Here is a 14274-nt window from a genome sequence, read left to right as displayed (position 1 = left end):
AACCCTTGGACTTCTGAATTGCAGCCCTCCTTAACCTTTCACTCTCAAACTTAGTATAATCCAACAGCACCAGACAAAGACAAATCCTGGGGCATCAAGGACACCTCAGGAAACACAGAAAGAGAGAGCAAGTGTACTCTCAGCTGCAACTAAATTCATGGAGTGTATGTGTAACGTAATATAATCACACTTATTTGTGGTGTGACTGGCTTCTGTTGTCGTTGTTCTGGCTATTTCGTGTCCTCAAGCAATCTGAGGTGACACTTTAATCACCTTTCTACAGTGCATTCCCAACACTGAACCGAACGCTCTCTGCTGGACACAAGGTGAGAACAGCCCTGGACAGTTTGCCACACAAAATGCGTTCTCATATTGAACACAACTTCATTACAAGTAATGTTTTATAATTGTTTTTACTTTGTGGTGCTTGTCAAATCTCACATACCCTTAAGAGCACACATTACACTTTTATTTTATTAAATGACATTGAATACCAGTAGTCTGCTCTTATGGAGAACTGCTGCATTTTTTGAAAAGTAATATGAAAATATGAAAAAATGTGTATGCTGATTTTTTTTTTTCTCTTTACATGTTCTTGTAGTGGAGTTCTACATTTTACACAATACTGTAAATCAATATCCTATTTCTCTTGTATGCATGTGATTTGTGTGCATACAGTTTGTTACATAATTAAAAGAGATGTTACCTAAGTTTGTAGTTTGTTGTAAATGGAGATAATAATAATACCACGTGTTTACTTTCTGCCAGAAGGAAGCTCTGATTAGAATATCATCTGCTTGAAAACCTGATTTTTCTGACTATAAACCAATTTTCCTCCCACATCCCTACGCCCTATGTGTTATGTTACATGACAACTCTGAATTAGCCATGTAGAAACGATTCCAGAGATGGGGAGCCCCTTATGCCCACTGCTTTGGAGATAGGTAAAGGTTTCCTAACATCCTGAACAGGGTAAGCAGTTAATGTTAATTAATAATGTTAATGTTAAGTTAATGAATTAATTAAACTAGTCCACCCATCCCAAGGCACTTTTCATTTAAAGAGCCACAGTGTAATTGTTTTTGTGTTGATTTCTGTTTTATGTGTGCATATTTGATGACTTCCTCTGGGCTACACACAGAATTATCCTTGTCATCGGCATTCCAGATCTTTAGGTGCCAAGAAGCAGCACTTCCTTCTCTTGTACCTTCCACACACCTACCACAGCAATACATTTTAATAGATAATAAACATTTTTATATAGTACATTTCTAGTGTCGATACCATTTCTAATTACAAAACTGCTCCAGTACAGCACATTCAGCGCATGTAGGAAAAAGAGAAAGAAAGATGTTTTATCAGTACATTGTCTCAGTTCCTGGGCAATACAGAAACAAAATGATTAGTACTCTTTGAATTTCATATTGTTAATAATACAAAATAATTTTCTTGACCTGACAGTTATAATTGCCTTAAACAGTCATGAACATTCCTAGACAAATCTCAATAGAAACAAATGCCATAGTCTTTATCCAATAAAGAATGATTTACTCATTATAGTTAGGTGCCTTTGCAAAATCTTGCACTGGTTAGTTTAGAATTCACTCCTTAACGATTTGTTACGGTACCTTATGGGGTGCCCTGTGGCTTATAAAAATGCATACAGTACTTGCAGATTAAACTGTGACGCTGTCAAAGTGACAGACCGCTCAGTCCGCCAATAAATCAAAGTGAAGCTTCGCCTGTCAATCTAAGACTGAGCCGGCGCCCCTCCCCCAAACTCCACGTGGCTAGTCACGTGACTCTGTTTACAGGCAGTTCAAGAGTCGATTGCAGCTGACGTCACCCTACTGAAGTATCAGGGAGCACCCAAATCTGCTTTATTCCATGAAGAAAATGCAGAAGGACAAATATATGGGCACATTCTTTAAGGAAGTAACCAGAAATAAATATACCTAAAAAAGTGATGCCACCGATTTTCAAAAGCATCCACGGCTATTTTTCCTACATTCCTAGTGGATATGGAAGGCACCCTCCCGCGGTAACGACTGGCTCCGGTAAATTAGCAGTACAACCGGCACCTCCTGACTCCGTTAATTTACACTGCTAAAACGGCTTCACCAACTGAAGTGGTGAGTGAATCAAATCGTTGCAGGCGCTCAGATCTGCTTGGCAAAAGGCTCTGTCCATACTGTGCGTCTCGTTGCTGCAGCTGCTGCGATTGTCACAACAAAGCGATCCTGGCCAAGCACGGCTCAGCAGTCACTCTGACATTTGTCCACAGCTTAACGGAAGCACAGTGTCTGAGTAATGAATAACCGATCGGTCCATGGCCACTGAACGGCGCTTCTTGAACGGACGCAGAATTACGACACGTTTCGCTGTCAAGCGCAGTGAAACAACGGGGTCTCGTTAACGGAAAATGGCCTTGTTCAATAACGAGTACAAATCGATCGTACCTGATATAACAGTGAAAGAACGTACTGTTTCTGGTAGTGAAATCTGCATAATTGTCTCCATAAGGCAAGGGGTTACGTTGCCCACCCCATCAAAAAAAAAAAAACACACCTTAACGTATCCCGCCACCTAATGAGTACGGTTTATCATGAATAGAAGCAGTCTTACCCTTTTTGCTGGTATTGTTTTCTAAATCCCACCCTGTTGTTTTCTCTCTTTGTGTTTTCCCCCTTTCCTTTGTCAATCTGCTGCAGTTCGGCCTAGGAATGCTGGGATAGCGGAGGGCGCAGGGAATTCCGCTAGCGTCGGGGTTGACGTCACCGGAGTGCAGACCAGCCCCCGAGAGCCTTCACTGAATAAAGCCAAAATGCACTTTTGTCTGATCCACTCAGCAGTCTATGCTTGGAAAGAGTAGGAAAACGGATCTTAATGTAGCTGTGAAGGGGTGAAGCGTTTCTCTATGTAGTTCAGGACGTTTTATGAATGCCTATGTATCTTCGCAATATCGGTTTAATGGAGGCTAAACTCTAGCGCAAGTTAGGAGCCCAGGTTCAGTTGATGTCCTTAAGTCGGCTAGGTATAATGGTGTTAACCGCTAACAAGAAAAGCCAGAACGCTGCTCTAACTACTTTTTCCTTTGCTTAGAGCAAAGTCATTAACTTATGCCTCCATTTTGTAGAATCAGTCAAATGTCGCTCAAAACAATTAAAACCAATAAGATAAAGATAGCAGACAAAAAAGAACCCATGTTTCTCGTTATATAGAGTTAATGTGTTTAATGCAAATTTGTTTGAAAAAAGCAGCACTTAAAGCATCGTAATGTCATCTCCCTGGCGTCATCAGCCAACAGAAAGCATCAACCACAACCATTGCCGGCATGATAAATAATGTGGCCTAAGACAAAGCGAATTATTTTTGCCGCCCATACCCTTCCATCCTTTGCAGATTACCAGTCCCCACGCCACGTTTATTCTTACTAGGCTTGAGACCATACAGTTAGTTCACATACTATACAATACATATCGCTATACTGGCAAGAAATTAAGACGTGAGCGTCAGTAGGCTTTGCGCCCTTAAACCAAGTTACCCGAATCATTCTATAACATTTCAGTAATTATTTACCACTCTGATGCTGATCTTTCTGATGCTGCCACCGCCATGCTTCATCATCAGGCTGGTATTAAGGAAGTGATGAGCAGTCACTGGTCTTCAGCAGACATAGTTCTAGGAGTTCATCAAGCCAGAGAATTACCATTTGACAAACTCCAGGTGGGTTGTCATATGCTGTTTATTCATGTGGAAGAAAAATGAGACTTAGGAGTAACATAGTCATTTAGGGATAATATAGTCATTGTGCATAAAGTGTTTTGGTATGCTTACCACATTAAAGTATAGCATCTATCTTAGACATAGTATAAAAGGGCTAATAAATGTCAGAAACCTGTTCAAGCATATCAGGAAACCAGATAAAGGACAAGTGAACAAAAAAGAACAAGAATGTACTAGGAGAAGGTTGATGTCATATACAGGAAGTTCTAGTAGGATTAAGGAAATCAGCAGATGTTCCACACCCGGAAAAGACTGGACAGTTGAAATTTCAGGAGTAAGGGTTGAACCTGAGAGATATGAGAAGCACAAAATGTAGTGTAACAATACTTTTATTTTGGGCTATTTAAGCTGGCTCTGCCAAAAACGCCTCATGTCTTTTAACCAATCAGAGTAAATTTCAAGATTATTTCATCACCGTTCTCTAAAGTCAGTTGGCTCTAAATCTGAACTCTGCCTTTGCCACTCTGACACACATCCTGTAACAGACTGCTGTGATAGATGTTCCCTCTTGATGATGAGAAATAAAAGAGGTAATGGACAAGCTTCCAACTGCCTGGTTCTTCAGGTTGATTATAAGTAGATATACAGTTAAGGTAACAATTTCTACCACAGTCAAGAGTGGCTCCTGTCTGCCATAAATTCCTGATTGATGGAGTTCTGCTCTGTTAGAGTGACCATTGGATTCTTGGTCACATCCACAACTCTAGGAAGAGTCCTGGTAGTTCCATACTTCTTACATTTCACAATTATTGAGAATTATTGTGCTTCTGGAAATACACAAAGCTTTAGATATTGTTTTGTACCCTATATCTACAGATCCAATGAGGGTTCCTTGGGCTCCATGGCTTGGTTTTTGCCCAGACATGCAGTGTGAATTGTGGGACCTCATATACACAGGTTTATACTTTTCTAAACGATGTTCAATCAATTCAGTTTGCCAAAGCAAACTCCAATTAACTTCTAGACACATCTTGACGGATAATTACAGCAAAAAGGACGTACCTGACCACAATTTGAAGTGCCACAGCAAAGAGTCAGAATACTTAATATCAATGAGGTTTCAATTTTGGATTTTTAATGACTTTGCAAACATTTCTGAAAGCATGTTGAATGCATGGATTAAACTTTTCATTTACAGAGCCACAGTACAATTGTTTTTGTGTTGATTTCTGTTTAAGTGTCCATGTTTGGTGACTTGCTCAGGGTACACACTGAGTTATTCTTGTCATCAACATTCCAGATCTGTAGATGCTAAGAAGCAGCACTTCCTTCTCTTGTGTCTTCTCCACATCTATCTATATGATATATTGTAATATGTAATAAATAAACAAGTTTCTATGGCAAATAGCATCACTTCGTAATTACAGAGCTCCAGTATAGCACATTCAGAACATGTAAGACAAAGAGAAAGAAAAAATGTTTTACCAGTCCATGGTCTCACTTCCTGGGCAATACAGGCACAAAAGGATTAATAATCTTTGAATTTCATACTGTTGATAATACAAAATAGTTTTAATGATAAGACAAATGATATTTGCCTTCCACACTCATGTACATTCCCAGAAAAATCTTAATAGAACCGAATGCTGTAGTCTTTGGCCAAATAGAGTTAGTCATTTTAGGTGGAGAGGTTAAGAGCACGTGCTTATACAGTGCATTGCCGCACCCACCACACGACAAACCAACTCAGGTAGGTGCCATTGGAAATCTTACGCTGGGTGGTTTATAATTCAGTCCTTTATTATTTGTACGGTACCTTATGACATGCTTTGTGCTATATCATACTTGCTGATTAAACTGCGATATTTCCAAAGTGACAGACATGTTCATTCTCTGAAAGCATGTTTTCATTTCATCATTATGGTTTATTTTTGCACGGATTGATGAGCAAAAATGCCAAATTTCCTTCTAAAATTAAATCTACAACACAATAAAATGCATAGAAAGTGAAGGTGTCTGAATACTTTTTACATCAACTGTATATACAATGCAGTAAGCACCAAGCTAAAGCTCATACGCATTGAAGGGAAGGGGCAAAAAAATATAAGCTATAACAAAGATATTAATCCAACAACAACAATATTAATAATATTTGGGCAACAGGACAGCAGCTATAGACTTTAAATGCATCGCTAAAGACTTATTTAATTAGCTTACATCAAAAAATGCATTAAAGTTCCACAAATGTTGTCCACTGTTGTTCACCACCATCATTGACTTGATGATTATATCCTACACTCAAAAAGTTCTCCTCAGACAGAGTCTCTCTGGTTAAACCGATGCTGTTCATTGATAGGACAGTGATATTTCATTTTTTGCATAAATTAGGTAGGGTACAAATAACATGAATCATTAAATGTTGATTTCATTTAATTTCTGTGATTATGTTATGCTAGTCAGTTTATTTTAACTGCCCAAATGTAATTTATATGGTGATTGTTATTAGGGCTGCAATGTAAAAACAAAAAATCAGGAGTGGTCTCCCCTAGACTTTCTCGTATACTCAGATATGGGGATGGATATTTGAGGAGTAACCTGCAAGACAATGATTATATTTTTATATTATGTACATTAAAATACCATCAACAACAAATCAAATCAAATTAATAATACTGTATATTAAACAATTATTATAAAAGTAAAGTTAAATAAATCAAACTCTGCAGCTGCATGAATAAAAGGTAAAGTACCAGTTCCAGTTAACTGAAATAGCCCAAAAGTTGATAGAAATCTATGTTTTGTATCTAATAGTTGTATGCAAAATTTGGTTGACCTAAGTGAAAGAGTTCTCACGTTATCATGTTTATATACACACACACAAACACACAGACAGACATAATTCCAGAAATGGTCTAAAACGTCAAGATTTATCAAAATCTCGAAATGGAATTTTTGGAGTATTCCAATACTTTCCCTATACTTTGTAAACGAGAAAGTCGGGGAGGTCTAAAACATTGAGATTCATTAAAATCTTGACATCAAATTTTTGGACAATTACAATACGTTCCCTATACTTTGTATACGAGAAAGTAAAAAAGGAAAAAAACAATTGTAATTGTGCGGTCACCATCACTGTAAGCTGCCTGGTAGACTGACTGGTTAAACAGAGAGCCACCCTAAGCAACATTTGTTAATACTATCATTCAAAGATTATGCATTTTACATTCACGTGACATAGATTTCCGTCTTTTAAAGAAATTGTGAAATGCAAAAAAAAAAGTATGTATGAATGTGTGTGGCCGTGAGCATGAGTGTGCTCACTGATGCAATGGCACCATACTAGGACTGATTTCTTCCTTGTATTCTCCAGTTTCTCCAGGACAGACTGAAGCCCAATCAGTGTTATTGATAGAGGAATGGCATTTTTCAACCTTTAAAATTATCCATCCTTGTATACATAGAATAGATTCCTCTTTTTCCATTCAAGGCCGTAGGAAGCCAGAGACCATCTCAGGAACAGTGGTCATGGAGCTGAAATGAATCATAGTCTGGATGCGTGTTTATGCGGGGCACACAAAGACCAGGTCAAATCAGAATATCTATTTATATTTTGTCCTCACCTTTGGACTGGTCACAATACACTGGAAGTGTTTAAGTCAAAATCCTAGCTGATTTTAAAAGCATTACTTCTGTAGTTATAAATAATACTGCTTCAGAATTGAGAGACAACTATGTGACTCTTACATATTAATAAAGTATTACAGGGCTCCAAAAATGGCTACAGACTCTCTAGAAAGGATGCTGCTTTTTTCAATTGGGTTTTCAACACCAAATCCCTTTGATTAAAGAAATGAAATCTTGTTCATGTGACACACAAAAGATTAATATTACTTGTATTAGAGATGGAGGCATAATTCTTCAAACATGTTCATTTTGAGTAAAGTCAACTTAAAGCAGTTGGGTAATGACAGTATTTCCCAATAATAATTTGTTTTTGTGTATAGCAAATCTTTTGGTGTCAATAGTAACCAATTTATCTTTCTCCTGATGTTAAATGTATTGCCTTAAAGGTTTTAGATAATCTTGGCTACACAATTACAATATTTATCCTGAACCAGTCATTTCATTTTACCCTAGATATTATTTTTTCTCTATTTTAACAAACACCACTAAAGTCCTTTAAAGATCTGTAGCATCAATGCTTTCTGATAGATCAGAAATAAACTCATTTTTTCTTCAATCTAAGATCTGCAAGTCATACATTTTCTTGGACAACACACACATTTCCTGGCTATCAAGAAAGACATAACTGATATAAATGAGAATGATTTTTAAATCAGAATAATGAATTTCTGCTTTTTCTTTACATCGTCTGACAGCCATACTGAATTTTTGAGAATAATCTTGCTGAAGGCCTCAGGTAGATAGAGGTCCTTAATGAAGTCATCATTATATATTAGCATTACAGATTTGCTTTAGGTTATTTGTATTTGATTATATTTAAAAAGCATTTTACATGGTAATATAATATACAATATATGTTTGTAAAATACAACAAAGAAAACACAAAAATACTAATCCATTTTCTAACCATTTTCTAAATACAGGGTCACGGGGGTCTGCTGGAGCCAATCCCAGCCAACACAGGGCACAAGGCAGGAACCAATCCTGGGCAGGGTGCCAACCCACTGCAGGACACACACAAACACACCCACACGCCAAGCACACACTAGGGCCAATTTAGAATCGTCAATCCACCTAACCTGAATGTCTTTGGATTGTGGGAGGAAACCGGAGCGCCCGGAGGAAACCCACGCAGACACAGGGAGAACATGCAAACTCCACGCAGGGAGGACCTGGGAAACGAACCCGGGTCTCCTAACTGCGAGGCAGCAGCGCTACCACTGTGCCACCGTGCCGCCACAAAAATACTAATATTCAATTATTTTTTATTTAAGAATGCAGATTTTTCTTTCCATTACACATTACACATTCATGAAGAAATGTAGCTATATGGCCATGATACAGTAGGAGTTTAGCTGTAAATGAATAAATATTATTTTATATAGTGCCTTTCATCGGCTCCAACCTTTTTCTCTTTTATTGGTGTACCTTCACAAAGAGTTTTATAAAACAATGCACAGTAAGATGCAAGATGCAAACTGGCACCATATAAAGATGGTACAATCAACAGAGTTCATGTTACTTGATTTTCAAACACTGAATTATCTGCACAGTTACACAAACTGATACCTCTCTAATTTTTGATGTTATAGTGTTATTGGAACTGATGATGAAAAAAGTTGTTGTTAGTGAAATTGTCAAATTAACTACAAACTGTCTATTCATCATTAAACAAAAATGTAACACTGTAGGGATCTTTTCATTTATCAGCCCTGCTATTTGTGACTAGTGGAAAGATGATCAGAGCCCCAGCAAGAATAGCTAGAGCACATGCCCGGCTACCTCCATTTAATAGTCGCAGAAAAATAAACAAAAGTTTCATTTAGAGTTTTTACAGTCACAAGCAATAGTGAAATCACAGCCAGATTGGCCAATTTAAGAAAGCAGATGACACAGTGTGTTAAAGGGAGCACCGTCTCATTTGTCATTTGGTTTCAGAATAAGCCGCTGTCCTCTGAGGGCGGCCCACTTCTACTGTGTCTGGACTGGAAGAGGTGGGGTCACCTCAGGTCTGAAGGCGGGTGCCTGTAGGAACAGCAGAAGGAAACATTTTTAGCGACAGTGCCCCTTCTTGTCATAAGGTGGTACTGCTTACCTCAACAGAGCCAGGTTGATGACCCCTGGGTGCACATGTGTGACAAGTTAAAGTTTATAAATGAGTAAGTACTGTACATAATTTCACTTTTATACAACAAACAAATTCAGCATTAAACTCTGACCAAGAGAGGTTTACAATGTCGAGGCTGAGTTGTACACTCACCTAAAGGATTATTAGGAACACCATACTAATATGGTGTTTGACCCCCTTTCGCCTTCAGAACTGCCTTAATTCTACATGGCATTGATTCAACAAGGTGCTGAAAGGATTCTTTAGAAATGTTGGCCCATATTGATAGGATAGCATCTTGTAGTTGATGGAGATTTGTGGGATGCACATCCAGGGCACGAAGCTCCCGTTCCATCACATCCCAAAGATGCTCTATTGGGTTGAGATCTGGTGACTGTGAGGGCCATTTTAGTACAGTGAACTCATTGTCATGTTCAAGAAACCAATTTGAAATGATTCAAGCTTTGTGACATGGTGCATTATCCTGCTGGAAGTAGCCATCAGAGGATGGGTACGTGGTGGTCATGAAGGGATGGACATGGTCAGAAACAATGCTCAGGTAGCCCGTGGCATTTAAATGATGCCCAGTTGGCACTAAGGGGCCTAAAGTGTGCCAAGAAAACATCCTCCACACCATTACACCACCACCACCAGCCTGCACAGTGGTAACAAGGCATGATGGATCCATGTTCTCATTCTGTTTACGCCAAATTCTGACTCTACCATTTGAATGTCTCAACAGAAATCGAGACTCATCAGACCAGGCAACATTTTTCCAGTCTTCAACTGTCCAATTTTGGTGAGCTCGTGCAAATTGTAGCCTCCTTTTCCTATTTGTAGTGGAGATGAGTGGTACCCGGTGGGGTCTTCTGCTGTTGTAGCCCATCCGCCTCAAGGTTGTGCGTGTTGTGGCTTCACAAATGCTTTGCTGCATACCTCGGTTGTAACGAGTGGTTATTTCAGTCAAAGTTGCTCTTCTATTAGCTTGAATCAGTCAGCCCATTCTCCTCTGACCTCTAGCATCAACAAGGCATTTTCGCCCACAGGACTGCCGCATACTGGATGTTTTTCCCTTTTCACACCATTCTTTGTAAACCCTAGAAATGGTTGTGTGTGAAAATCCCAGTAACTGAGCAGATTGTGAAATACTCAGACCGGCCCGTCTGGCACCAACAACCATGCCACGCTCAAAATTGCTTAAATCACCTTTCTTTCCCATTCTGACATTCAGTTTGGAGTTCAGGAGATTGTCTTGACCAGGACCACACCCGTAAATGCATTGAAGCAACTGCCATGTGATTGGTTGATTAGATAATTGCATTAATGAGAAATTGAACAGGTGTTCCTATTAATCCTTTAGGTGAGTGTATTTTCTGACTTTATGAGTGATTTTCTATTCTGATGTAAATATCTATCCATCCATTATCCAACCCGCTATATCCTAACTACAGGTTCACGGGGGTCTGCTGGAGCCAAACCCATCCAACACAGGACGCAAGGCAGGAAACAAACCCTGGGCAGGGCGCCAGCCCACCGCAGTCTGATGTAAATACATGACATATATTTCCTGAACCTGTATTTAAATAAAGATAGAAAATTAATTTGATGAATGCTTTAAAGCTACAGGCTTTAAATCTTAATGTGGGTTATTGGTTGATTATTTCAACATTTTGTTTGTTATTTTATGCAAAAACTGCATTTCCATTTTGTCTATTAATATGTAAGAAAAATATTTTTAAATATCTATGTTTATTTCAACATTATTTTTTGTTGTTTCATGCAAAAGCTGCTTTTCCATTTTGACTCTTAATATATTATAAAAATATTTTTAGATATCTAGTATGAAGTTTTTATTGTTTATTAAGCAAATCCTGTAGATTGTGAAGTTAAATGAAAAAGTTACATTTTCTATTGATTTTGTGATGCAAAATGACGGCAGGAATTTTTAAAACTTTACATGCAAACTTCATTTACTGGTCAATGATGCATTCTCAGGGCTTCTGTAGTGATTGTAATCCAGATAATGTCAAGGTGTGGTGCTGCCATTCACATCTGCTCCTCTTTCATTAGCAGACCAGAAGATCCAAGACTCTATGACCCATGAAGGCATGCCCACTTCTGCAAGCAGCCCCACTCGTTCCAGGCAAGAACTATTATGAGGGCCATGACTACCACAGAGCAGCAGTCACTGTTTGAAGAGGAATATGGTGGCTGTAGTTTTACGCATCAGTTAGATTAATTTCCCAATTAAAATGAAAACGCTTGCTTAATAAATTTTTCTATTTTCAGATGATTCAGAAAAACACAAGTGTGTTTTATTTAGGTGGCACAGTAGCGCAGTGGGTAGTGCTGCTGCTTCGCAGTTAGAAGGCCCAGGTTTGCTCCCCAGGTCCTCCCTGTGTGGAGTTTGCATGTTCTTCCCGTGTCTGTGTGGATTTCCTCCGGGCACTCCGGTTTCCTCCCACAGTCCAAAGACTTGCAGGTTAGGTGCATTGGCGATTCTAAATTGTCCCTAGAGTGTGCTTGGCGTGTGTGCGCCCTGCTGTGGGCTGGTGCCCTGCCCGGGGTTTGTTTCCTGCCTTGCTGGGATTGGCTTGGGCAGGCCCCCGTGACCCTGGAGTTAGGATATAGCGGGTTGGATAATGGATGGAGTTTTATTTATGTAGCAACTTCCATACACTCAAGGAAACTTTACAATTCAGTAAACACATTAACAAGACAAGAGAAATTACATACAAGTAAATGAATAATATTCATTGAAGGGATGTGTTTTTAACAAGATTTTGAAATGAATAATAGATTTTTCCTCACAAAGGCTAAGAGGAAGAGCGTTCCAAATTTTAGGGGCTATCACACTGAAAGCTGTGCGACCCTTCCCATCCCATTTCCAGGCTTATATATGTTTTTGTCATTTCTGTTAATTTTGAATTATTATTTTTATTGTGTTTTGGTTATTATGCAAATGTTGTTATTGTTATATTTAAATATTATTTAGTAGTTATGTTTTGTGCATGTGTGCCCTTAACTTACATTCCTCGTATTTTTTGGCAGGAACCCCAGGAGTCAAACCTGTCGTGACCACAGTTGTTGCTGGGACTGACCTCAGCCTTTATATTCAGGTGAAGATGATGGTTCCAGCAGAGGTTCATTGATGTCGCAGAGTGCATTTCTAGTAAGTATTATGCTTTGGATTTTTCTTGTATTGGATTTTTGCTTATATAACTTATTTATTAAGATTCTTTGGTTACTTGCATATAAACTGAGTGTGGTTACATGCAAACACCAAACTGGAAAAGGTAGGTAACCTGTGTCACGCATGCACGTCAGAGAACCTCCTCACAGGCACAGTTGAGATACAGTATGTCATAACCGGCCAGGATGAGGGGGGCACTGCCGCTAGCAATGTTGCCTCTTTCTTTCCCCACAGCACCAAGAAGCTGCTCGATCAAGGCAGTTAAACCCAACCCTTCTGGTCCAGCCGCCATAAAATCTCGGGCATCTAGGAAAGAGGCGTCATTGACTGGCTAGAGCAAACGTGAGATGGAGCTCTGCTAGAACCGACAGAGACCTTTATTTGTTGTTCTGACAGGGTAATGCTAGCAAGCATCCCTTTTTTTTTTGTTTTCGTTAGTTTGAATTACTATCTCCAGACAATAAATGGGATGACCCAGTTGGCACTCCAAAATTTCCCATGCAGTTTCTGAGCTGTCATTACCATAGCTAGCCAAACCTGGTTAAGGCAGAAACCTGTTTTGTTTAAAAATATGCTGCAATAATCCTGTATAGTGTCTTCTTGAATCTGGATCTGTCCTTCTTTCAGCTGCTTAATTTTAGCATCTTACTGCATTGGTGGCAGAGTATTCAATTGACTTTTGCAATATGAAAGCTAAACTCTTGGGCATATATTATAAAGAGCTGTTTGAAAAAAAGTTATGGTTGAATTAACTTTCCTTCCCCAGAAATTCTCATTTTAGTTGTTTCCATAGCTGAATGGGTGGACTTTCAAGAGACATACAGAAACATTTCATACTGACTCTTCTTTTCAAGTTTCCCAATGGCTTCATCTTAATTCACTTGTTAGAGAAACCCTTCGAGGAAAGGCATGTTTGTCTGTCACCTCAGCATCTTGATAGATGGCATAGCCTGATTTCTTCCACTGTTGTGTTACAAAAAGTTGCCTACGCACTTATAATATCAGGTGTATTGTTAACGTCAAACACACAACTCCAGTTTTATGTACCTGTGATAATGTTTTGTACAATTGGAGTTCATGATGGTGGGCTTTCTTGAGCATTATTATTTTGCAATATAAAAGAGTATGTCGGAGGTACTTGATAGGAAACCAACTGGTTTTGGCAAACTATATTGCTGAATGCTGAGCAATGTACTTGATGTCTCACTCTCTCCTAGTTCTCTTGGCTTCATTAGTAGCAAAATGTCAACCTGTTAATACTGCTCTTAATTAGCTATTTTTAAAAGGAATCTTCTTCTTCTTCTTTTAGCTGCTCCCGTTAGGGGTCGCCACAGCGGATCATCTACTTCCATATCTTTCTGTCCTCTGCATCTTGTTCTGTTACACCCATCACCTGCATGTCCTCTCTCACCACATCCATAAACCTTCGCTTACGCCGTCCTCTTTTCCTTTTCCCTGGCAGCTCTATCCTTAGCAATCTTCTCCCAATATACTCAGCATCTCTCCTCTGCATATGTCCAAACCAACGCAATCTCACCCTCTGATTTTGTCTCCCAACCATCAA

The 14274-nt window shown here is 39.0% G+C and overlaps 1 protein-coding gene across 1 annotated transcript in view; it reads right to left on the bottom strand.

The window, feature by feature from the left end:
• mospd1 (motile sperm domain containing 1) overlaps nt 1–2738 on the bottom strand; it is a 32486-nt gene extending 29748 nt beyond the window's left edge. Inside the window, exon 1 of the mRNA XM_039766201.1 lies at nt 2626–2738. The gene's annotated coding sequence lies outside the window, so the exon portion shown is untranslated. The remainder of the gene's footprint in view (nt 1–2625) is intronic.
• Between the last annotated feature and the right edge of the window lie 11536 nt (nt 2739–14274).

This window comes from Polypterus senegalus, chromosome 10, assembly GCF_016835505.1.
Source record: "Polypterus senegalus isolate Bchr_013 chromosome 10, ASM1683550v1, whole genome shotgun sequence".
NCBI classification, from domain to species: Eukaryota; Metazoa; Chordata; class Cladistia; order Polypteriformes; family Polypteridae; genus Polypterus; species Polypterus senegalus.
The sequence above is the reverse complement of the archived record's forward strand: the minus strand, read 5'-3'. Positions and strand labels throughout refer to the sequence as shown.